Source organism: Carettochelys insculpta, chromosome 12 (genome assembly GCF_033958435.1).
Source record: "Carettochelys insculpta isolate YL-2023 chromosome 12, ASM3395843v1, whole genome shotgun sequence".
Lineage (NCBI taxonomy): Eukaryota > Metazoa > Chordata > Testudines > Carettochelyidae > Carettochelys > Carettochelys insculpta.
The window spans coordinates 3,422,868-3,446,425 of NC_134148.1; the positions used below are offsets into that span (position 1 = coordinate 3,422,868).

General features: G+C 42.7%; 1 protein-coding gene across 2 annotated transcripts in view; it reads right to left on the reverse strand.

Annotated features, from left to right (window-relative positions):
• The window catches only part of CSNK1G1 (casein kinase 1 gamma 1), a 153,009-nt gene extending 129,698 nt beyond the window's left edge, over positions 1 to 23,311 (reverse strand). For both annotated transcript variants that reach the window (XM_075006301.1, XM_075006299.1), the window contains exon 1: positions 23,189 to 23,311. The gene's annotated coding sequence lies outside the window, so the exon portion shown is untranslated. The remainder of the gene's footprint in view (positions 1 to 23,188) is intronic.
• Positions 23,312 to 23,558: the final 247 nt, after the last annotated feature.

Below are 23,558 nucleotides of genomic sequence, written 5' to 3' on the forward strand. Positions count from 1 at the left end.
GCTGCAGACCTTGTTTATCTGGGCTATGTGAGCCGGCATCTTTTATCAGTTAGTCATACCAGCATAGACTTCATTCGTATTGTTGTTTAACGATCAGCGCATTGACAATCATCTGACCAACCCTCCTCCTTTATCCTGGCTTGAGACTGGCATGGAACCCCTAGAGGCTTCATGGCAGAGTTACAAGAGTGCAATAATGATGGTAGTGTGATTCAAAGCAAAATTGTTCAACGTCTCAGTTGTTCAGGCATATGCACACAAGTCGGACACTATGGAGGAAGAGATCGAGCTATGCAACAAAGTCTTGACAAAGACGCTGAAGGAGATACCTAAGAGACATGCATTGATCAGAGGAGACTGGAAAAGCAAAGATCACAACAGATAACGAAGGCTGGGAGAGAGTCATGGGAAGGCTTGGCTACAGAGAAAGAAACAAACAAGGTGAGAAACTACTAGAGTTTGTTATGGAGCACAAGATGGTGATCTGCAACACGAGATTCCAACAAAAGAACTGCAGGCAGTGGCCATGGCAATTGAATGATGGGAAGGAATAAGATCAGCACAGTAGCGTCAAACTTTCTGAGGAGCAGATATAGACTCAGACCACAGTCTAGTGATTGCAAACATCAAGATGAAACTCAAGAGAAAGCGTAAGACAGTTTAAGAAAAGAAGAGACGTGGCAAGACTAGGCGAGGAAGAAATAGGCAATGCAGACAGAGCAGCACTCTAAAGAGATTAAGAAATTGGGCATAGAAAAAGAGCTAGGTCAGAGAGTAAGAGATAGCTATGGCAACAGAAGAGGCAATTGAGCAGACTGTTGTGGAAGAAGAGGTAAATAAGAAGTCGATTACGCAGGAGACACTGAAGGTGGTCCAAGTAAAAGAGCGCGTTGAAGATCAGAAGCAAATGTTTCCAAGAAGGTGAAACAGCTATACAGTGTGAAATGCAACAAGGTAAGGGAAGAGTCCAGAAAGGATAATTAGAGGAACAATGTGAAGATCTAGAGAGGTATTATGGCAAGAGTCGACTAGGGAGGTGTATAAGATGATCAAGAATATTAATAGGAAGTAGCAGCCAAAGCAGATGGCGATCAAAGATGAGAACAACGAGGTGCTCATGAACGAGGAGAAGGTTGTGCAGTGATGGATGAGAGATACTGCACCAATCTGTACAAAGCACAGCTGGATCCAAGTGTCTCAGAGAGACTCATCAAAAAACTGAAAGATATCTCTGCTGAGCATTGGGAGCAAGACTGATATTCCAAAGGGAGAAGTAAAAAGAGCAGTAAAATGACTAAAGAACAAGAGCCCTGGAAATGGTAAGATCATGGGAGAGATCATCAAATGCAGCAGAGAAAGTATGATTCAGAAAATGCACTATGTAATATAGCATGGAAAGAAGGGACAGCACCTAAGAAATGGACAAGATCCATGCTACTGACAATACACAAGAAAGGAAATGCATTGTAGTGCAAGAACTACAGAATGATCGCCCTAACAAGTCACCTAGGCAAGCTGCTGCTGCTGATACTGACAGAGACAGACTGCAGACAGAAGAACATCTAGCAGATGTGCAAGTGGGATCCAGGAAAGATATAATTACCGTACAGCAACATTAAGATTGATAGTGGAGAAAGCTCAATGAAAGAACAAAAACCATCCACAATTGCTTTGTCAATTTTCAGAAGGCATTTGATAGTATAGATTGGAAAGTGACTTCAGCAGTTTTGGAGTTGTACAGAGGAGATATCCTTCAACAACCGTATCAGTCTATTAATGACAACATGGGAGCAGCAGTGAGAACATGAAAAAAAGATGGGAAGTGGGTTTAGAACAAGTGGAGGCATGAAACAAGGAGATCTAATAATGCCAACTATCTTCAGCCTGCACCTAGAGAGGGCAATGGACAATATCATGGAAGAGGTAGAAGGGATATCTGTGCACAGGATGTGAATCAACCACTTGAGGTTCATGGCTGATAGAGTTATCATTGAAGAAGATGAACAGAAGCTAGAGAGAACAGTGCAAGTGCTAAATGAGGAAGGAAAGCAGCGTGGACTTATTATGAACATTGATAACACAAAGACAATGGTATTTGGAGATAAGGAAATAGGAAGATCGAACTAGAGAACATAGAGAAGTTCACGTATCGGGGAAGCAGCATAACATATGAGCTAGACTATAAGAAATAGCGATTAGAATACTACTTTGAAATATTTATATTCATGTTGGTTTAATAACTGTGTTACTTCAGGACACACAACTGGATTCCTTGGTGACCACCAAGTGTTCCAGCAACAATTTGAAGGGTAAAACAATAATCTAATAAATTTGTACAGGTATAATTGAAATGTAATAGCACTTGTGAAATTTTCCATCAATTATCATCTCTTTCAAGAAAGGGTTACTGTGCTCTTCACAAGAACATAGTAATGTACAGGAAAGATTGTTCTGACTACTGACAGCTGATTGTGCAGTGAGTCCTACCGCTACAGGCATAAAGTCTGTAGAAGCTCAGATGTATGTCATCGAGCCCTTGAAGAACACAGGTAGTTTCATCATCCATATGGATCACCACTGCAACATGGATGGAAGAAATATTTGGTTTGTGTGTGAAGACACCCAAATATTCAGGCAGCAAATTGCTATTTTTGAATGGAGAGACTTTAGCTGTGTCTACACTTGCATGAAACATCGAAATACATGACCTCCTTCCGAAAGAATGGGAGGAGTATCTACACATGCAACTCTTCTTTCGAAAGAAAAACCGAAAGAATGGGGCACAGATGTAGAAATCTGAACCCTGATCCCATATCAGGACAATTGTCCCCTTTCAACACATCAAATTGAAAGAGTGCACATGCTGCAACCTGCTTTTTTGAAAGAGGGGGTCCATTGTGGCCCCAGTCAGAGGGGGCCACTCCAGCTGGCAGCAGCGGGGCTCTATGATCCCTGCATCTGGCCGCCTTAAAAGCAGCACGCACACAGAAACCCCATGGCAGGAAGCTAAGCAGGTGCTAGGATCAGCCCCAGCACAAGCTCCAGCTGCATGCACTGAGCAAAGCCTGGGAGCAGCAACAGGCCACGATGGCCTGTACACAGCCCCCGTGTGAGCCCCACCTCCGAACCTTTGCAGGGCTCCCAGGGTTCAGGGGGGAAGCAGGCCCCCTCCTGGATGGATTGGGAGCTGAGGGACCTCCTGAACCTCTGGAAAGAGGAGGAGGTTCTCCATGAAATAGGCATTAAGTGGCAGAACGCTATAGCATTCACCCGCATGGCCCAGGGCCTCATTGTGAGGAGCCACCCAGAGAGTACAGTAGAGCAAGTACACTCCAAAGTAAAGGAACTCTGCCAGGGCTATGCCCAGGCCCAGGCCCAAGCCAGGCGCTCTGGGGCAGCCCCAGCAACCTGCCCCTATTACCACAAGCTCTGGGGCATCCTGGGGCCACGGAACATTGCCCCAACCCCAGCGGTCCTCAGTAAGTCAGCAGATGAGCCGGAGGTGGAGGAGCAGCCCAGACTGGGAACCCAGGAGTGCGAGGGCACTAATAACTGGTTGAGTGAGCAGGGGAACCTCACAATCTACAGCCCCTCCTGCTCAACCACCAGGGTGACGGGGAACCAGGCATCCCTCGACATTGCTGAGGGACCCTCCAGTACGTATATGGTGAGGTGCGCGTGCCATCCAATGCGCCAAAGCACTTTGGGAAGCCTAAGTCCTTGAAACCCACAATGGCGGCATCTGGATCCCCAGGTGGATGACCCCGTGCAGCAGCATCGTGTTGATGGCTCTGACGACCTACATGGAGAGGAAGGGGATGCATCTCCTGTGAGGGCATGGTGGGTCGTCCCCTCCCAGCCTACCTCCTGTCTGCCTGGCCCCTGCAGCTGGGGGTTCCCCTCGCCTCAGCCCCCGCACCTACCTGTGGAGGGCGGGCATGTAACCCGGGCCTGCCTGAACTCCGTAAGTACAGCCCCAACGGAGGCCTTGCCCACCCAGAACTGTTGTCCACACAGAGTGGTAGGAGTCCGTGATGGCCAGTTTCCAGATGGCGATCATGACCTACTTCTCTAGGGTGAGAGTGGGTGGCATGCAGACGACCTGATGCCAGAGTGCGAGGGCGAGCCAGTGGCAGATCTTGTTAAGATCTATGTTGACATACAGAAGTGCCATGGCCACTTATCATTCCACTCCCCCAGCATGAGGTGCTCCCACCAGTCAGTGCTGCTGGTGTGGGTCCAGAGGTGCTGGGGCGCACAGGCAGGGGTGAAACATGGCTGTGTCCTGGGGGGGGGGGGGCATGGCCCCAGGGGAGCTGCTCAGCCACCTGAATAGATGTGGTGCAGTTGCGACAACAGTGCAGAGCACTGTGAGAACAGTCTCCATAATGACAGTGTCCTCAGCAAGAAGCAGCTGCTGGGACTCCATTCCAAGGCACAGGTAAGCTCTACCAGGCTGGGGTCAGCTGGGCAACACTCAGCTTGTGGGGGTGGAGGGACGGGCCCTCTAAAGGCAGCGGCTGGCTGAGGCCCTGGAAGAGTTTGTTGGCCATGGGACCCCGTCTGCAGTGTTTTCTGCCTCCCTTCTTTTGAAGGAGGGCTCGGAGCCATGCGGACACTCCCTTTTGAAAGACTACGGCGGCCCTTCAAAAGGATGGGTCAACCTGTCGGTCCACTATTGGTGTGCGGGTGCCCCCTTTCGACAGCCCCTATTTTGACCTCCACATGCTGACTTTCACCCTTTCAATGGAGTGTTCACGTGTAGACCCAGCTGTTAGAAGTAATTCAGTTTTCTATGGATCTCCTTTCTTCTCTCTCACCATACAGCACAGCCACCAAGTTCTCTGCTGCAGAAACTGCAAACTTGTCCATCATCATTTTCTCCCAATTTGCGGAGATCTCTGAAGTGGTAAGCTCCCTTTGTTTTGAAAATATTAAAATAGATTTTTCCTCTACACTCTCAATACCAAATAGGGATGACAGACACACATCATTTGAATGTGCACACAGTAGGAAGCAAGTTGCAGAAGTCACGCATTAGTGCATACAAATTGCATGCACCAGTATGAAGCAATACTTGACAGTTATGCTGATAAGGTGTGGATTGAAATAGGCATCATTATCTCCGTTCTCAGTCAAAAAAGCAACAAACAATATGGACCAAAGAGCTGTACCAAGGGACCTAATTTCTATGGTTCCTTTGCAACAAGAAAACCCAAAAGCTATTCTGGCACATACAGTATGAAAAGCATTCTTGTGTCCACTTTCTCATGAGTGCTATACAAGCCTTAGGCTTCAACATTTCCATTACTGAGGGACTTAGATACTCCATCCCTGGGAAAGCCTCTAGCAAGGAGTGTTTTTGTATTGGATTTGCTCCTAAAACCTTCTGCATTTTATACTATATATTCACAGAGCAAATTTTACAAATGACTGCTCATTGGCTGCTGCGTTAAGAAATTGTTTCCATGGAGCACAATTACAACATTACATTTCAGATTTAAAGAGCTGAAATCACACAATTTACAGTTTTTTAAATCCTAGCACCATGGGATTGACTAAAAAGGGCCATTAATTGGGTTGGGCCTACTGATCATTAATGAATACTTCTCCACTTCCCCATCCAATGATACTTGTAACATGGCAAGATCTTTTTGCAGCTACTCAAGGAGGAGACCATGACCCTACATGGATACGTCCAAAGTGATAAACTCATTTGCATCACAACACATTACAACTTGAAATTAAACCTCTTTACTGGCTCACAATTCAGTTCCCTGCTTACTCCATTGCAATGCCCAATAAGAATTTTCAAACAAACATTCTAGTCTTTACACTGGCTCCCACGCTCACAATGCATGAAGATTTCAGTTCAATCTTCTAAGCCCTTAATACAATAGGCCCAGGCTACATCAGAAAAATGTTTCAGATTTCTTAACCTCCCACACCTATTACAGTTCTCTGGAACAATGAAAATGTCAAAGGCCATGTCAACAAGGGCCAAATATATTTATAAGGAATAGAACCTTAACAGAAAGTCACGACTATGGAATTATTTAAATAAGAAAATGAATTGCCACCACCAATGAAGTAACATCTACTTCAAATTTGACTTGAATAACTCTCCTACACAAGGATCAGAAGGGTGGCTACCCTTACATAGCTTTATGCGCTAGATGACTCAGGCACCGCACAGACATTATAGCGATGAGTAGGATACGAACTGGTAGCTAGAATGCTCTGACAAAACTGATTAAAAAGAATGCTCTGAACATACCCAATGCATTCCATCCCACAGAGTTCAAAATACATTACAGATTTGGATAACTAGGGCAGAGGTTCAATTAAGCTTGAAAAGATGACCTGAAGAGGGTAGACTTTTGCTCTTTTTGCTTCCTTATGTAGTGAAGTCTGACATACAGCAGAGTACTGAAATTATGCTAACATGTTGCCTGCAACTATTTCATTGTCTGAATCAACGGCATTCCCATCACCTGGTTTACAGGCAGAGTGACCTCATCTCAGAACGAATGCAGCAGAGACAGGCCAAACACAAGTGACGAGAACAAACAAAGGCACAGAGAAGGTTCCATTTGGGGGGTGGGGGGAAATATAGGTCTCTCTTTGAGCCGAACGGGGCTACAATAAAGAAAATAAATGTCATAGAAAAAGCAGATATTTAGCTTCTTTCAAAATAAGATAAGATCAATGAAATTTAAAGGCAGCAAATTTAACACTTCTAAAATATTTTTCCTGTGCAACTGACTACCACAATATATTGATGGCTAGGATCTAGCAGAATTCAAAAAAAGGACTGACATTGCATGCTAAATACAAATAGTGACAATAAAAACTCTGGACGTGCAACATTTTGAAAGTTCATAAACTCTTCTGTTTCAAATATAAAGCAACATCTGAATCAGGGTTAGGACTAGACTTGCTTTGTGGACAAAGTATATCAGGACTGCCTACCACAAGTTTATCATACAACATGGGTCAGCAATCTTCAGAACACAGTCCAGCCAGGTAATCCACTGGTAGGCTACGAAGATATTTTGTCTGTGTTGACAGTCTGTAGGTACAGACTGCTGTTTGCTGTTCCTGGCCAACAGAAGCTGTAGGGAGCAGTGCCACTTCCTTTTTCTAGAGAAGCTATTCTAAGCCACTGTTTCAGACAGGATACTGACACGCAGAAGCAATGTTGTGATCTAATATGGCAATTGTCATGTTCCTTCTGGACCAGACCTGAGCCTGTGCCCAGAAAAGAGTGAGGTGAGATACAAGGCAGTCCTGACCAGCCACCGTACCAGCACCCCAGCATTCGGGACCTTGCCACTACACACATCCACATCCACTCCCCATACCACCCTAATTGAGATAACATGAGCAGACATCAGACATATGGTCCCTCTGATGGAGAATGGCACTCCCTATATTTCCCCATCTAGCGTTGGGGTATCAGTGTGTCCAAGGACACACTCCTCTTAAGAGAACAAAAAGCAGTCAAGTAGCACTTTAAAGACTAGCAAAATAATTTATTCGGAGAACTTTCGTGGGACAGACCCACTTCTTCAGACCATAGCCATACCAGAACAGACTCAATATTTAAGGCACAGAGACCAAAAACAGTAATCAAGGAGGACAAATCAGAAGTAGTTGCCATTCCCCTAATAGCAGCAACAGCATGGGAAAAGTTCAAGCGAATAATAAGGAAGGTATCACTACTTCAGTTTTCATTTGATTCACATTTGTGAAGTTTTCAGAATGCAGAGACTAGAAACTTTTCTTATTTAACATGAAACCTGAGAGTATGCAAGAGTTGATTGCACTGATGCAAAAAAGCCTCCTAACTCTAAGTTATTTTTCAAACCATGCATTCTACTAAGCAAGTGCTTAAAATTTAACTGGTTTATCCGGGTTCTACAAGATGGGGTCAACAGGCAAAGAGATACAGACAGTTAATTCTAACCAGTTTTAACAGATTCCATCATCTTCCAACTCCAAGTCTCCTCAGTCTTTGCTTTCCAAAAGTCTGTGTTAGTTTGGAATTAGCTTTGTTCTGTTGAAGAACTGGAGCAGTACAAACAAACGAGGACTTTTTTTTTTTTTTTTGGTCTGCTGTGTTGCATACAGTTAAGCTATATACAGTCTAGTTTGTACTGTTTAAAGAGACATGTAAAGAAAACCTGTTTAACTGGCCAGGAGTATTGCTCTCTGTTGGAAGCTGGGCCTGTCTAGGAACAAAGATTAAATTCCACTTATACTCAATGTACTTGATTAAGAGGCTTGCAAAATGTGATCTCTCTCTCATATCAGATGGGCATGTCACAAAGTAGTAGTATTCCCCGGCCCAGATTTCTCATTCGTAACTTGGACAACACATGTATGTTCCACAATCTCATCATCCATCTCGGCCAAGGAACATCGAAATTCAAATTTTCGATGCTGAACATCTGAAATGGAGCTTTCTACAGCCACTTGTACGCTTTTAAGAGACAAAGGTTATATAATTGCTTCAATGTACCCTAAATGATATGCTATGAGCCTTCAAATAGGTAAGGAAGTGAACAAGGTGTCTTAAACTTTCATGCCATGTCACCATCGTGTTTTTTACTTGAGCTTTCCTAGAAGTAGATATAGGCTCCTAGCTTGCTCTTTTAACAGGTATGTGCCCATCCTCTCACCCACACTGATAGAAATGTAGTCTGTTTTATATCAGTACTGCAGCCACACCCTTTATAATCCAGGTCACAAGCACTTAATGATAGCCCTTTCACGCATGTATTTGTCCAGTCAGCCATGATAGATCTAGTTTCTGATCAACATCAACACACTCTTGATTCAAAATCCTCATCTGTGGGAACCTTCCCAAAAGAAGTCCACATATTTATGCATATTTATGCTTTTATGGAAAGACGCAAACTCCATATGTTGTAGCAAACTTATTTTTTTCCGGGGGGGGGGGGGGGGGGGGGAAGAGGGAGAGGGTGCTGTTTGTTTTGGCTGATCTCTGCACCACCATTCAAGTACCTTTTCATTCTCTCATTTTAGTTATTCTTACAGCCCTGAAAATCAAAATGGCAAATGAAATTTAATGTGGGTAAGTGTAAGGTAATGCATGTTGGAAAAAATAACCCAAATTACACGTACTACATGATGGGGTCAAATTTAGCTACGACAGATCAGGAAAGGGATCTTGGAGTTATAGTGGATAGTTCTCTGAAGACATCCACGCAGTGTGCAGCGGCAGTTAGTAAGGCAAATAGGATGTTAGGAATTATTAAAAAAGGGATCGATAATAAGACAAAAGATATCATACTTCCCCTATATAAAACTATGGTACGCCCACATCTCGAGTACTGCATGCAGATGTGGTCTCCTCACCTCAAAAAAGATATATTGGCATTAGAAAAGGTTCAGAAAAGGGCGACTAAGATGATTAGGGGCTTGGAACGGGTCCCATATGGGGAGAGGCTAGAGAGACTGGGACTTTTCAGTTTGGAAAAAAGGCGATTGAGGGGCGATATGATAGAGGTATATAAAATCATGAATGGTGTGGAGAAAGTGAATATAGAAAAATTATTTACCTTTTCCCATAATACAAGAACTAGGGGACACCAAATGAAATTGATGGGTAGTAGGTTCAAAACTAATAAAAGGAAATTTTTCTTCACACAGCGCACAGTCAACCTGTGGAACTCCTTGCCCGAGGAGGCTGTGAAGGCCAGGACTCTATTAGGGTTTAAAAAAGAGCTTGATAAATTTTTGCAGGTCAGGTCCATAAATGGCTATTAGCCAGGGATAAAGTATGGTGCCCTAGCCTTCATAACAAGGGCAGGAGATGGATGGCAGGAGATAAATCACTTGTCTTGTGTTCTCCTTCTCTGGGGCACCTGGCATTGGCCACCGTCGGCAGATGGGATGCTGGGCTTGATGGACCTTTGGTCTGACCCAGTATGGCCATTCTTATGTTCTTATGTTCTTAATCTGTGGATATCTGCAGACTGTATCTGCTGACTGGATGGAGATAATAAATTTTGTACCTGTGCAAGGCTCTAGCCATTAGCTCTCCCCTTTCTTCCTAAAACATACCAAAAATAGGAAATCAATCCTTTTCAGCTAGTGTGGTGTTGACTGAAATTATTAATTATTAATTATTAATTTCCTTTAGATGCTTTGGTTCTGGAGGTCTGTTTAAAAAAAGCCATTATGAAAAAAAAAAAAACACTAAAATCTAGTTCACTGTTTATTGTACGGTGCTTAGAACTCTGGCTGGTGATCCCTCAGATCAAACTTCTTCATGAACCAATTTGAGATTATTTTTGTCCATCGGGCAGTGTTGGCGGTTTACAGAGAGAACTGTAAAGAGAGTGGGGAAAAAAATACAGACTAAAGCAAGCTAATGACCTTTACAGCAACACAGCACAGTATTTGAACATCCGACTATGCTGAAGAGAAACGGACCACCAGATTACTTCAGCTCCCCTTTCCCAGTGCCCTTTGCCAAAACTCCCTAGCATCTTCAGTTCATTTCAGACTGCTTGAGATGGAGGAGAAGGAAAGAGAGCAATCAAGCTATAAAATTTTGCAATTCACATACCTCAGCCTTTGAAATATCATCACAGATGACTAGCCCAAACCATTAGACAGCAGTAGCAGATGATAGATGTAGATAGGCACACGCATTAACTTGTTTCCATTCTGAACTCTTGGATCTATAATTTGATCATTAAAAAAATTTAACTTGCAACTTCCTACATTTGTAGTCAGCAAGACAAAAAATTTTGTATTAGTGTCTGCAGCCCATACAAACGAAGCTTGAGTGACTGTGGTTTCCAGTAAAAATAAACAATTTTTTGGAGACACTTACATTTTTATGCTAAAGACAAATAGGAACTATTCAGAACTTTCCAGGCAACACAGACTGAGCCATTGATATGCTCATATGCCCACAGCCCACCTACAGGAGTTGGGAGCTTAGAAAACAATAGGGCTTGTCTACATCACAGATGGTAGTAGCACAGCTGCACTCTGCCACTGTACCAATGTAGTACCATAGTGAAGACATTTGGTACAGCAGGTCAGGGGTTTTCAACCCAGTGATTTCAGCGCTCACCTGGAACATGGAAACCTGCGTTCAAATTGCCTTCTTTGCCTGAGGGAGAGAAAGGGTTTGAAAAGGCATCTCCCACTGCTCAAGAGTGTACTGCAACTATTGAGCTATAGGATGTGCAGATATGGGACTCCCTCAAGTTGCTACATAAAAACAGATAAATTATGAAAATCGCAAGAGCAAGAGAACTGGACCCTGAAATTCCCAACTCCCAGCTGGGTGGCCTAAATCCCAGGCTACAGACACATCTCTGGCCCTATGGCTATTTATCCACAGTTAAACAGTTTCAGCAGGAGAGACTGAGGGAGTCCCAAAGTAGAATCACAGTGTTCACTAGATGAAGAGGATTGGGGAGCTCATCCTTCAGTGCCCTGTGTGGCAACTGGAATGGTCTGACTAAGCGAGACAAGATTTCTTATACTTCCCTTGTTCCTCCCTCCTCCTCATCAGAAAGGGAAATTTCAGATTGCGTGTCCCTTAGAAAGGGAGAGGACCTTGTGGTTTTTCCATGGTGAACAAGATGATTGCGGGATTGGAGGTTTGTGCTGGAGTGGATCCAGAAGGGGACTTCCCAGGGTGCCATCCTTTGCTCAAGACAGATTCTTGGACTCAGGATGATTCCATAAAACAAAAATCTAGTTCAATGTTTACTGTATGTAGAATGTCTATTGTTGTAGAACTCTGGCTGCTTCCTCAGATCTTAAGTAAATGAACTCCTTCATGAACCAAGGTGAGATTATTTTTGTCTGTAGGGCACTGTTGGCATCTTACATAGAGAACTGTAAATAGAGGGGGGAAAAATACAGCCTATGGTTCCAGAGATCTAGAGGAAGCCTTTGTCCACTTACTGCACTGGTGGACAGAGCTGTCAAAATGTAGAAAAAAAAAAAAAAAGGAAGCAAAAATCAAAGCCCAAGTGTCATACTGAAAAACATAAAAGAAAAACGAATACAGCTTGGAGTTCCCCAATGGGGAATCTTTTACAATTGGCATAAAAAACACAACACAACATTCTGGTGGATTATCAAGATGCTGCATCACAGGGTCAAGTGCATCTCTGTGACCAAGAGGAATATAACCTCCTTCAGCTAACTGCAGAATACAAAGTCCATGTCATCTTACTTCAGGAAATGATTACTGATACGATCACTTCCTGATTTTGCTGTTTATCTTCCATCCCAGACAATGTGCTGGATGGCAGCCTATATCAGCGAAGGTATCCCAGCAACTCCAGTCTCAGTCAAATAGTGAAGCTGCAAGAGTGAAAGGCCTGACTCTTATCAGCATCTGTAAATCTCCATCTGCCAACTGACACATTCCAATCCTACCCAACTCCTCAGGACCCTCACTCTACTGGAGCTGTTTGAATTCACACCATTCCCCCTGGGATTCCCTGACAATGCAAATGAAACAAGAGTAGAGAACTGTGTGTCAACAGTCAACCTGTAACTTCAACATGATCCTAAGCAACCACCCACTTTCCACAGAAGAACCCGAGGTTAAGCTTCTGCTGACCTTGTGTGTCTATTTTTAACTTAAATTGATGGACAACACCCTTCAGTGCAGGACAGTGTAAATTTTTTAAAGCCCAAATACAAGCAGCCTCCAGAAACATTGGTAGAATTTGTTTCTAACTTGAGGGTAATTACTCAGAACCATGCATTTAGAACTACATTCATGCCATTTACTAAGCTGTCTAGGATGAAGTTCTTGCCACTGCTAAGAAATTTATACCGTCAACAATTCATTCCTGGTTGGTCTTTTTAGGAAACCAGACATCATCAGGGATTTAAGTCTGCCAAGAACAGACATTTAGAGACAGTTTTGTTTTGTTAGGGGGAGGAGTCATTTGGTATTCCATCTAGCTCAAACCAGCCAATGATCAATGGCCAAATTCCAAATCAAGACAAAGCTTTCACCATGCAGTTAAATTGATGGTTGCAATGGTGCTGTAATGGGGGCTTTGGACTGCTTGACCACTGAAAGACGTTCATGGATGACAGTTCCATGGGATGCAATACACCTGAGTAGGTAAGGAAACAAACCTCTAGGACAGAGTGACTGGGGACTACAGCATCTGTATGTCAGGTTCTCAGCACCAGACCCAGTCTCGTTAAGATTCTGGGGGTGTACACTGCTTATTTGGATAGAGCCTCACTTCATGTCAAGCAATTACCTTGAAGTTTCAGTGCTAGAACCTCAGTGCTGAACTGCTGAGCAAAGAACACAGGTTGCCAAGAATACTAGCCTTCAGTACCAGAGCCAACACATCACGAGGAATGAGCGGAACTTCCTGATAGTATCAACACCTCTCAGTGATGTTCTTTCCCTCTAAAGTTAGTTCCAGTGCTGGAACCAGACAACCGAGGAAAATCCAGGACCTCATGTGACAAAGTTGTAATTTTCTGTTGTATTTGATGAGAATGATCTGTATCTCGGTTTCCCCTCTGCACTGCACTGTTACCCAGTGGTGGGAGGGCAGGACCAGAATTCAGTTTGCTGTCAGGGCGAACTAAGGGAAAGTCTCCACTACAGCAGAAGGTCAAATTAAGGTAAGCAATCCTAACTATGTTAATTACATAGCTAGAGTTGACACAAATTCAGCTTCTGCACTGTCTCCACTAGGGGAGATTGACTTTCTTATGCCTAATGGGGGACAGGAGTGCTGGAACCAACACAGGTGCCTGGTGAGTTTGATTCAGCGCATCCCTACTAGTAGCGCTAAATCGAACTCTGAAATATCAACCATGGCAGGGTCGATTTTTCCTGTAGTGTAGAGGCACTCCTAGAAGCACAGGTGTGTATGTGTCACCTGCCTCTCTAAATGGGCTGAAGAGTCATCAAGAAATGGTTGTCAGTACAGATCAACAAAAGGGGCAGAGTCAGTGCAAATTCCAGAGACTAGATTTTGCTGACTTCCAGCAGGGGAGCTGAGAAAAGACCCTTCCACGCACTCTGTTTGGAAGATCCAGGCCGCGGGCTTAAGTATTGCCTTCTGGAGGAAACTGGGAGCTCTCTTACCTGAGAGCTGACTAATGAGATCATGTAGCAAAGACGACAGCCTGATTACAGTGTAGCTGGGGCTCCAGCCCGACCAGACTGGACTATTAACCTTCATTCCTCGGACCTAAACATCTTTCAGATTGTGTGCGCCAGGTGACTAATAAATGATTAATCTGGTTTTGAAAAGCCTGGCTATATTGCTATAAATACCCACTGGGAACACTGTGCCCTGAAGGCATGCTGCGCAAGCCTCCTGCAGGAGTCTTGACTGGATAGAGTCACACAGAGAAACATGGGCCCATCTTGGAGGCCACAGACCTGACCCAGCAGAACTGTGAGTCGCTGCGACCCAGCATACCGAAGGGGTAATTTATAGGCTGGGCATAGCCAGACCCTGTGAATCTGACACATGGGAGTCACTGACAGCAGGCACTCTGACAAACTGGCTACTCAAGTTAACAGGGCACAGTGAGAGGGCCCCAAGAGAAACTGTTCTCTAGAAAGGGGTTCTCAATATTTTTCTTCTTATCCCCCCTCCACACACGCTATAAAAAGTCCACAGCCCACCTGTAACACAACTGTTTTTTCTGCATATAAAAGTTAGGGCCAGCCTTAAGAGGTAGCAAGCAGGGCAGTCGTCCAGGGCCCCATGCCACAGGGACCCTCCAACACTACGTTCGTGGGTTCTGAGCTCCAGCTCTTTGCCCTGGGCCTCAGCAAGTCTAATGACAGCCCTACTTGGTGGTAGCCCTGAAATCTATTTTTGGTCCCAGAGTCTTGGTTGAGAACAACTGCTCCAGAAGATTTCACAACCCAAATACAGGAGAAGTCATCCAACAAGCAGAAACACACAAAGTCGTAAAGATTTAAGTAACTGAACTACAGATGTTTATAACCTTAACTCCATTTTCAAGCAACGTATGGAAATCCCCAACAGGGCTCCACCTGTAGAATGCCAAGTTTAGAAAACTAGTTGCAACACTGCATAGACCTTTAGAAGATGCAGTGACAAGATATTTAGTTTCTAGGTTAACTAGGATAAAAAACAGAATCAGAACTTGATACGCCCCATCATATGATTATATGTTTTAAATCATCTCTCTGTCAAGACTTGAGTTAACACCATGTATCTCAAATTAGTCTGCACTTTCAGGATGCAGTCATTTCACACTCCTTTCGGTTGTGTGAACAGTGACATATTTAAGTAGTGTTTTATAATTTCCCGTGTTAAATGGTAGCATCTAAGTTTTCTCTTTCATGAAGGCAACATTTTAGTGCAACACAGATGAGCAACTACTCCATTATCAGGCAACAAGACATTTTTCATTAACACACATTGGTACGATAGTATATACCATAGTTAAGGCTACTAGAAAGTTTTGGTTACAGGTCAGCGTGTTCAGGTTTAGATACTTACTGTAGAACCATACGTTAAAAAATTTGTACTTCCCAAAATACAAACAGAGAAACATTTGATGATATTCAAGCATTCCTCTCTGATCAGCTCAGAACAAAGATAATTAAAAAGCTACACAAAATAAAGTAGTTGAGGCACTCATGCCACAGTGAGAGAAGCAGTTGTGTAAACATGGTTCTAAGTTATATTTTGTTTGAGCTGGAGTTGCCCCATGCTTGGTCTTGGGATTAAGCTTATTTAACACACACCCAGAAAGAGAACTGATACTACCTGATCTTTGAAAGGTGGTATGTAAATAAGACATTTTGAATACCATCAGTGGCAATTCTGAAAAACTTCATCCTCTAAGATCAGAAACCATTGACAAAAAAAAAAAAAAAAAGTCATTGATAGGCATCCTTAGCATCCATATTTACACGAAAGTCCACTAACTGATTCCTTCAGATATTCCCCTGAAAGGCCCAGGAATGCTACTGGGACAGCTTCCATCAGAAAAATGATAAACCTGATCTAAGCACAATTCTCCTTCTCCCAAAAGCAGTCTGTCAGACCAGAGGAAGTTTTAGATACGCAGAATGGTTACCATTCAGTTTTAGAATGTTCCCAAATGTCAGTGTGCTGTAACTCTTCAGTTTCTTTCAGAAGATAGTTCTTACATTGCAAACAGGTGCCCTGTTGCCCTGCCATGTATTTTAAAATAGACATGGCAAATCTATATAATTTATTTGTAATTATACAAATTAAAAAGATACTTTTTAGAGAAACACAGGAACAGAAAAAATTTATGCACATCTTTGCAAAGGTAGTGTCGATACCTTGTCTTGAACTTGAAATACAGACCATTAAAAAAGCAGGTAAAAAGCTGTTACAATACTACACCTGCCCTTTTGTTTCCCACTCAATTTGCAGATTTTTCAAATCTTATTCTTATTTTTATGAAGTTCCTCCTCCACACCTGCTTTGCAAAACTCCCACATGAACTGGGAGAATTGAACATGAATCTACACAGAGAATAGTCAAAAGATACCAAGAAATCGAACTGGAAAAGATTTTTCCCCTGCCTTTTTTCCAGCTGTAGACTGTCTTTTGTAACATGCAGGATGACCAGTAGCAAGAATGTTTTCAAGCAAAAAGGCAATTCTTCGGTTGCTAGTTTTTGCTTAACAGACCGGGGAAAGAAAAGTTAAATGAGACTGCTATCTAACACAAAAATAAGGTCTTTGCCTTGGCTGTTAGCTGTCAAGAGAAAAATCGGTGCTTGCTTTGTCAGAGGACATAATTTGAGAGAGACTAGTCGATAGACCACAGGCCCAAGATGCAGGAGGCCAGAGATCCACTGACAGCTCTGCACACTAGCCTGCTCTGTGAACTTGAACAAGTCACTTCTCATGTTACAGAAGGGGAAATTGAGGCACGAGGAGTAATGATACCAGCTTCCTCTGTAAAGTCTTTGAGAGCTACTTATAAAAACCAATTCTAATTGAACCTACCTCAGTCATATACCACTACATGGTATACATTCTCCACAGATAACTAATTTCACATAATTGTCAAAATTCCCAGTAAGCTGTGTGCTTTTGCAGCCACACTGAAGAGATTCAAATACAGCCCAGCTGATTAGCAGAGCACCCACAGCTAGGTTTGTTTCTACAGGGGGTGCACAATCACACATTCTTCTGTGCACATAAAAAAAGAAGGATTCCATAGACTGATGGAAAGAAAAACACACGGATAGAAAAGAATAGAGTGAAGATTGATGGTGCAACCTTTCTTTGAAGATGAGTGAATTTGCTTCTCAAACAATACCTGAACATGAATCCCTTTGTTTTTAAAGAGTTTCAGCCATGTTTTACCCAACCAATTTTCTTTAGGGAGTGGGCACTCCCTAGTGAAAACCTTCTTGAACTGGAGTTCATATGAGCAAGCGGTAAGAAACTGAGTCTTGTCCAAACATCATGCCAGTCAGTGTTGTATGGTTTGTGCTGTACGCTAATGCACTCTCTCTTCAATGAAGAGTTTAAATCCATATAGGCCAATTTGTAACCCACAGGGTGAACTTCACCGGTGAACATTTAAACTTAGATATTCCTGTTTAGTGTAACTGACAAAGATGTGGATTCAACAAAAATCAAGAAATTTAAAACCCCATAAGGAATCAGTTACATGACAAATATGGTTTTCTACATCAAAATGAATTGACCAAACTGATATTAAGCTAGAGGCCACTTCATAATACAGTTAAGATGTATTAAAAGACAGCACTGTGCAAAATGGGCTACCTCAGAGTTTGAAGCATGTTTTTGCTATAGCCTTCTCTCAGCTCTAGGCCAAAACTGTAGGTTTGTAAACCACAATAAAGAAAAACTTTTGTAGAAATGTTAAAAGTTTCCTAAACATCTCAAAGCGAGTGAATTCACATATTTACTACAGCAAGATTTTCATAATGGAGACAAACTATTAGGAAACATATGGAACAAGACTGAAAACAAAGAAGTATTTAAATACCCTTAATTAAATCAGTTATGTGGCCTCTTCTAGAGCACTAAGCACAATACTGGTCACCCCATCTCCATAGATATTATGGAGCCTTAAAAAGTTCAGAAAATAGCAACATGAATTATGAGGGACACTGGGGAAAAAAAAAGTATACAAAGAGACTAAGAGGAAGTGATTATCTTAAAAGGACACAAGGAAAATAAACAGATACCTCTACTATAAGACTCATAAGTTTTTAAGTGGGAAGCTTCTGCTTTTCCCTTCTCATACACAAGAGGCAAAGAAAAAGTCAATGAAATTAAAAGAATTCTAGGCCAACAACATTCAACTTTTTTTCTGCACATCATAAAGTGTGGAACTACAGTTGGATTGCCCACAGAATCCACTGAGATTCTACAGTCCAAGCGGTTATTTACTCAGGGAAGGACCGATTAACACCAGTAGTAACAGATACATGTCTCAGCTCATTCTCATAAAAGAACAGATTCCCTACCACTAGTGGCATTAAGAATGGGCAAATAATTGCAAGGCAAAAAGTAAAAGATAGCAATACATACAACTACCTTATCTGGAGACTGAACAAAAATATACAAACAATAGGCAGTTAAAAGTCAAACAGGTCTTTTAAAGGTGACAGAGGAAGCAATAAGCTGAAGCACAGTAGAGTAGATAAATCCCATACAAAGACACGTTTGGCAGATGGTAATGACTTACATTATTTGTAGAGTAAAACCTTCAGGGAGGTCTGACATATAGATCAAAAAGGTAGCTTAAAGATAAAATGGAATAACTATTTGCATCTGAACAGCATGTGTTGCAGACTATAAACTACACCTTATAAATTCTTCTCTTTAGTGACCCAAAGACTTGATTCTTTGCAGATTAAAGATGACGAATTTAGTAAGAAACGCACATAAAAACAAACAAACAAACAATCTACATATTTATAAATAGGATTTATTGTACTTGTGTGGAAAACAATCAGTGTAAGATAAGTGGAAATATGATTAAATTTTCTCAGTTCATATGCTTATGACAATAGCAAAAAGTGTCAAAATAAAATTATGGAAATCACCACATGATGTCACTGTGGCCAAAAAATAAGTTTCAAAAAGGGACTGAAGATTTACATGGCTAACAAGAATATTCAAAGTTATAAACTATGCTGGCATTAACTAGTAATAAAATGTAGTAAATCTAATGCTTCATGGTTTAAGCCCATCTTTAACTATGGAAAATTAGGAGATCTAAAATCCAAGACATATTTCTCCACATCTATGGGATCCCAGATAGGAATTCCTATCCTTCTATAATGGCCAAGGTAAGTGAATGCAAAGAATTAAATAAATATTCTGGCTAATCATTACCTTTCGGCTGCAATTGTCAGTCTTGTCACAAGAAAGGGAATAGTTCTCAATTACACTGATTAGGAGGACATAATTAATTTTGATTGCTACAACTGAACTGACTTAGAAAGCAGTTTAACCCACACATTTCTAAAAAAAAAAAGTTTTTACTGATTCTTTAGGGAGGTAAGTCACTTGCAGATACACAGTTCTAGTTACAGAGAGGAAGCCGTGCTAGTCTATACACTATCAAAACAAAAAGCAGTCAAGTAGCACTTTAAGACCAGTAATAAACCTAATAAACTATTTTGCTAGTCTAAAAGACTAGCAAAATAGTTTATTAGGTTTATTACTGGTCTTAAAGTGCTACTTGACTGCTTTTTGTTTTGATAGTTCTAGTTATGGCAATTGTGCTGCTAGAATCGATTCATCCGCAACCAACTTACCTGGCCGTCCTCACTTAGGAAGATCAACAGGAGAGTTTCTCCCGTCAACCTTGGTTATTCCTCACATAGCAAAGCATACAGGTGTTGACTGCCTATGTTTGATAGGTCAATTTCACACATCTCTACCAGCTGCAGAATCGAACCCAGAAGATTGACCCTGAGTGGGTCAGTCTTCAGGGTAATGTAGACATGGCCTTAGACTAGCTGCGAGTGGGATTATAACATGTTAACTCCAGCAGTCACAGGAAAATTATTAACATAAAACTAGTTAATGTTGCTAGCTCCACTGGAACTACACTGTGTAAGTGGGGATGGAAACTGTTTGCAAAAGCATAGATACAGCCAGTAGCTATACATACTTATTTACCAAGCTTAGCTTTCCAAGTCTAAGATAAATCTATTTTAAATTCAGTGTTCCTTGAACGATATACAAGTTTAACTTAAAAAGTTTTACCTCTTCTGTGTCTATTCTTCCCTACACAGAGACTTGTGAATATTTCCCACTGGGACCCTTCAGTTCAGCTCTGACACAAACAGGGCTCCAGATGGCCAAGGATGGTTTAGATGCACTTAATGCTCCCACAGTTAGTACCACCATATGACCTGGAAACATCAACCCTGGAAATTCATGTTAAGATTTCCTAGTATAGGCAAAGCCTTAGGCTACTGATGCGATCAGTAAAACGCAAGGTTCTCTCTGGTTTTTTTTTGTTGGTTTACAACCCATAAGTTGGCTTACCTTAAGAAACACAGATGGACTCTTTTGCCTATATTATAATACTTCTGCGGGAAAGGGTTGCTAACCTTTCATAATGGGTCCAAATGGGTACATATTGTTTATTCTTTTTCCTAAAAGCATTAACTGCCTCCTTTACTTCAGCTTGGCAAATATCTGGTTATCAATAATGTATTGAAAATATGGCTACTAAACAGAAATAAATGCACAATGGGTAAATTCTGTTTACTTAGGACTGAAAATCAACATAAATATCGAATTTACCAAAGAGGAAAGAAAAAAAATGTTAAAGGGACTGTGGGAGTAAGGAAGACTGTCCATGTGGTGCTTACACACAGTGATTAAGACACACTGTGATAAAAATTAAGTCTCAGATCCAGGCTGTGACAAACAGTAATTTACAAATAGATGAAGGGTTTTGCAAAGCCACTCTTATGTCGTCTGAAGAGTGGGAAAGGTGGCAATTGTACAAGCTGTTAATATATGGTTAGAAAAGAGCAATAGACAAATGATTTTTTCAACTCTCAAAATGAGACTCCCTTCTTTTAAGAGCTAAGGAGCAAGTTCTCCTTGGAAAAAGGGGGTCTGCTTCTCTTCAGGACTCTGTTCTTTGCTTTTATTTAAAGTGTATTACACTGATAAAATTAAAATCAATATGCTACAGGAAAATGTAACAGGACAACCCAAAGCTTTGACATTTTATCAAAATTAATATAGGAATATAATGTTACATGCCAGTAATTAGAAATATGCAGCAATGCTGTAGCCATGTAGGTCTCTAAAGAACTCTCACTAACAGAAGGTGATCATTTTGCATCAACTTTCTCTAGTTACTAGAGAGAGAGGGTGGGTGAAATAGCAAATGCTTTCATTGCTTTGTGGAATAAGATACACGACACAACTGGTTTTCTACAAATAGAAATCTGATTTCATTCCAAAAAAGGCTTACAAATAAAGTTTTGTTACTAACGTGAGGGTAAATTTTAATTCTATACTTGTATCAAACTTAAGCTTCCACACCAACTGCTGTTTTTTTTAATTCATACAAGTATTAAGAATAGTTTTTACTTTTCTTATCTTAACCAGTTTTATTCAAATTCATGCTAAAGTAGTTAACATCTGATGTGCACATCACTGTTTTAAACTGTAGCATCTTTTGTAGTAATTTAAGTCATTTTATCAATACGGTGCCACATGCATCATGTACGCTTCTAGTATTAAAGTCATGAGCTCAACACGTATATAATATGACACGCATACCCCCAACCAGTAAACACGTCTTGGTGAGACGGAGAATCTCCAATAGGTAACGATGCCTTTTGACAAATCTTTTTAATTCAGGAGACAGTGTAGTCCAGCACAGCAATTGAACTAGGGATCAGGAGGCCAGGTTCTACTCCTGATTCTCCTTTGGTATGTAAGCTGGGGCAACTCACTGAACTTCTGGGTTTCTTGTTTACACACACCCTTTGGTGTTACCTTGTCTATTTAGACCATGGGTTCTTCTGTGTAAAGACTGTCTATGCATAACACAATGGGTCCCTAATGTAATTTACAGCCTAGCTCAAATACCAAGAAGGTAACTTGTTTCCAAGTTCTGAATGCCCATTAGTGGGGAAGCATTTGGATTCCTAATACTGTTTACAGGGCTTCTTCAAAGAAGCCATCTTCCAATTTACTTTATGTTAAAATAATTTAATCTCTAGCCTAAAAAATAAGGCTGATGGACCTTTGTTTGGGTAGATCTTAAAACAGCTTGGCTAAGGGTGGCCAAATGAAGCATGCCCAGGATCTGCCAACCACCACAGCTACAGCAGTATGAAACTTCTGAACATGTTCCACCGTCTGTGAAGCTAACAACATGACAACTCATGAAAGCTTGACTCCGTCATTTTTACAACCCTCATTAAACAATGTTCTGAGCAGGTGTAAGCAACCTGGTAGCTAACAGGCCAGCAGCAGCTGGTGACACCAGCATGCTCACCCCATTGAAGAGCAACAAAGAGATAGCCGTGTTAGTCTGTACTCTACCAAAACAAAAACAAAAACAAAAAAAAAGCAGTCACATAGCACTTTAAAGACTAACAAAATAATTTCATAGCCAAGGCACTACACAGCAATGTTGAAATTTGTCCAGAAGCAGCTGTGTCAGTGAGCCCCACAAGAGAGCATGTCCCCCTTTGATATAAGCCGGCCCCCCCACATAGAGCTCCCATAGACTTCCAGGGTACAAGAGGAACACCCCGACCCAGCTTCCCACCAGGTGCGGCCCACGGGCAGTGGGTACGGCAAAGAAGGAGCAACTGAAGGATGCGGAGGAGGCAGGGCAGGTACGCGTGACAAGGAAGCCTGCGGCCGTCCCCGAGGACAGATGGAGCCGATCAAGAGGGTAGGGGCACACCCTGACAAAGCCCCCAGCTACCACGCCGGCAAAATGCTGCCCCGGGGTCCCACCCGCGCGCCGCCGGGCCCGGACCGTTCAACCGCCGGAGACCCCTGCCCGGCAAGCGGGGAGCCTGACGACCGCCCCGAGGCCGAGCCAGCGCCGCTTGCGGGGGCACACGGCCAGCTCCCCACCACAGTCCCCGGCTCAGGGGCCGGCCCACTTCGCCCGCGCCCCGCCTGAAATACCTAGCGCCGGCAGGTGCTCCGCTCCTCCCCGGCCGGCCGGGCGGGCTGGGGCCCCGGGCGCCGCTCTCCCTGCGCCCCCGACGGCGGTTCCGCCCTCCGCGCCCGGCCGCTTCCCCTTCGCTCGCACTCTGAGGGATGGGGAGGGGAGCGGCCGAACCGGAAGCGATCCCGGAAGACCCGCCCCTGAGCGAGCAGCGCCCTATGCAAAGAAATCCGAGCGCTCGTGCTGGGCTGCGCGCTATCACTTCCGGGTCACCACAGCGGCGGACATTCCCTGGCAACCGCGTTCCGTTACTATGCGGAAGTGCCGCCGCTGGAGCGCTGGAATGCGTTCCTGACCCTTGGCCCGAGCGACAGAGCCTGCCAGCTG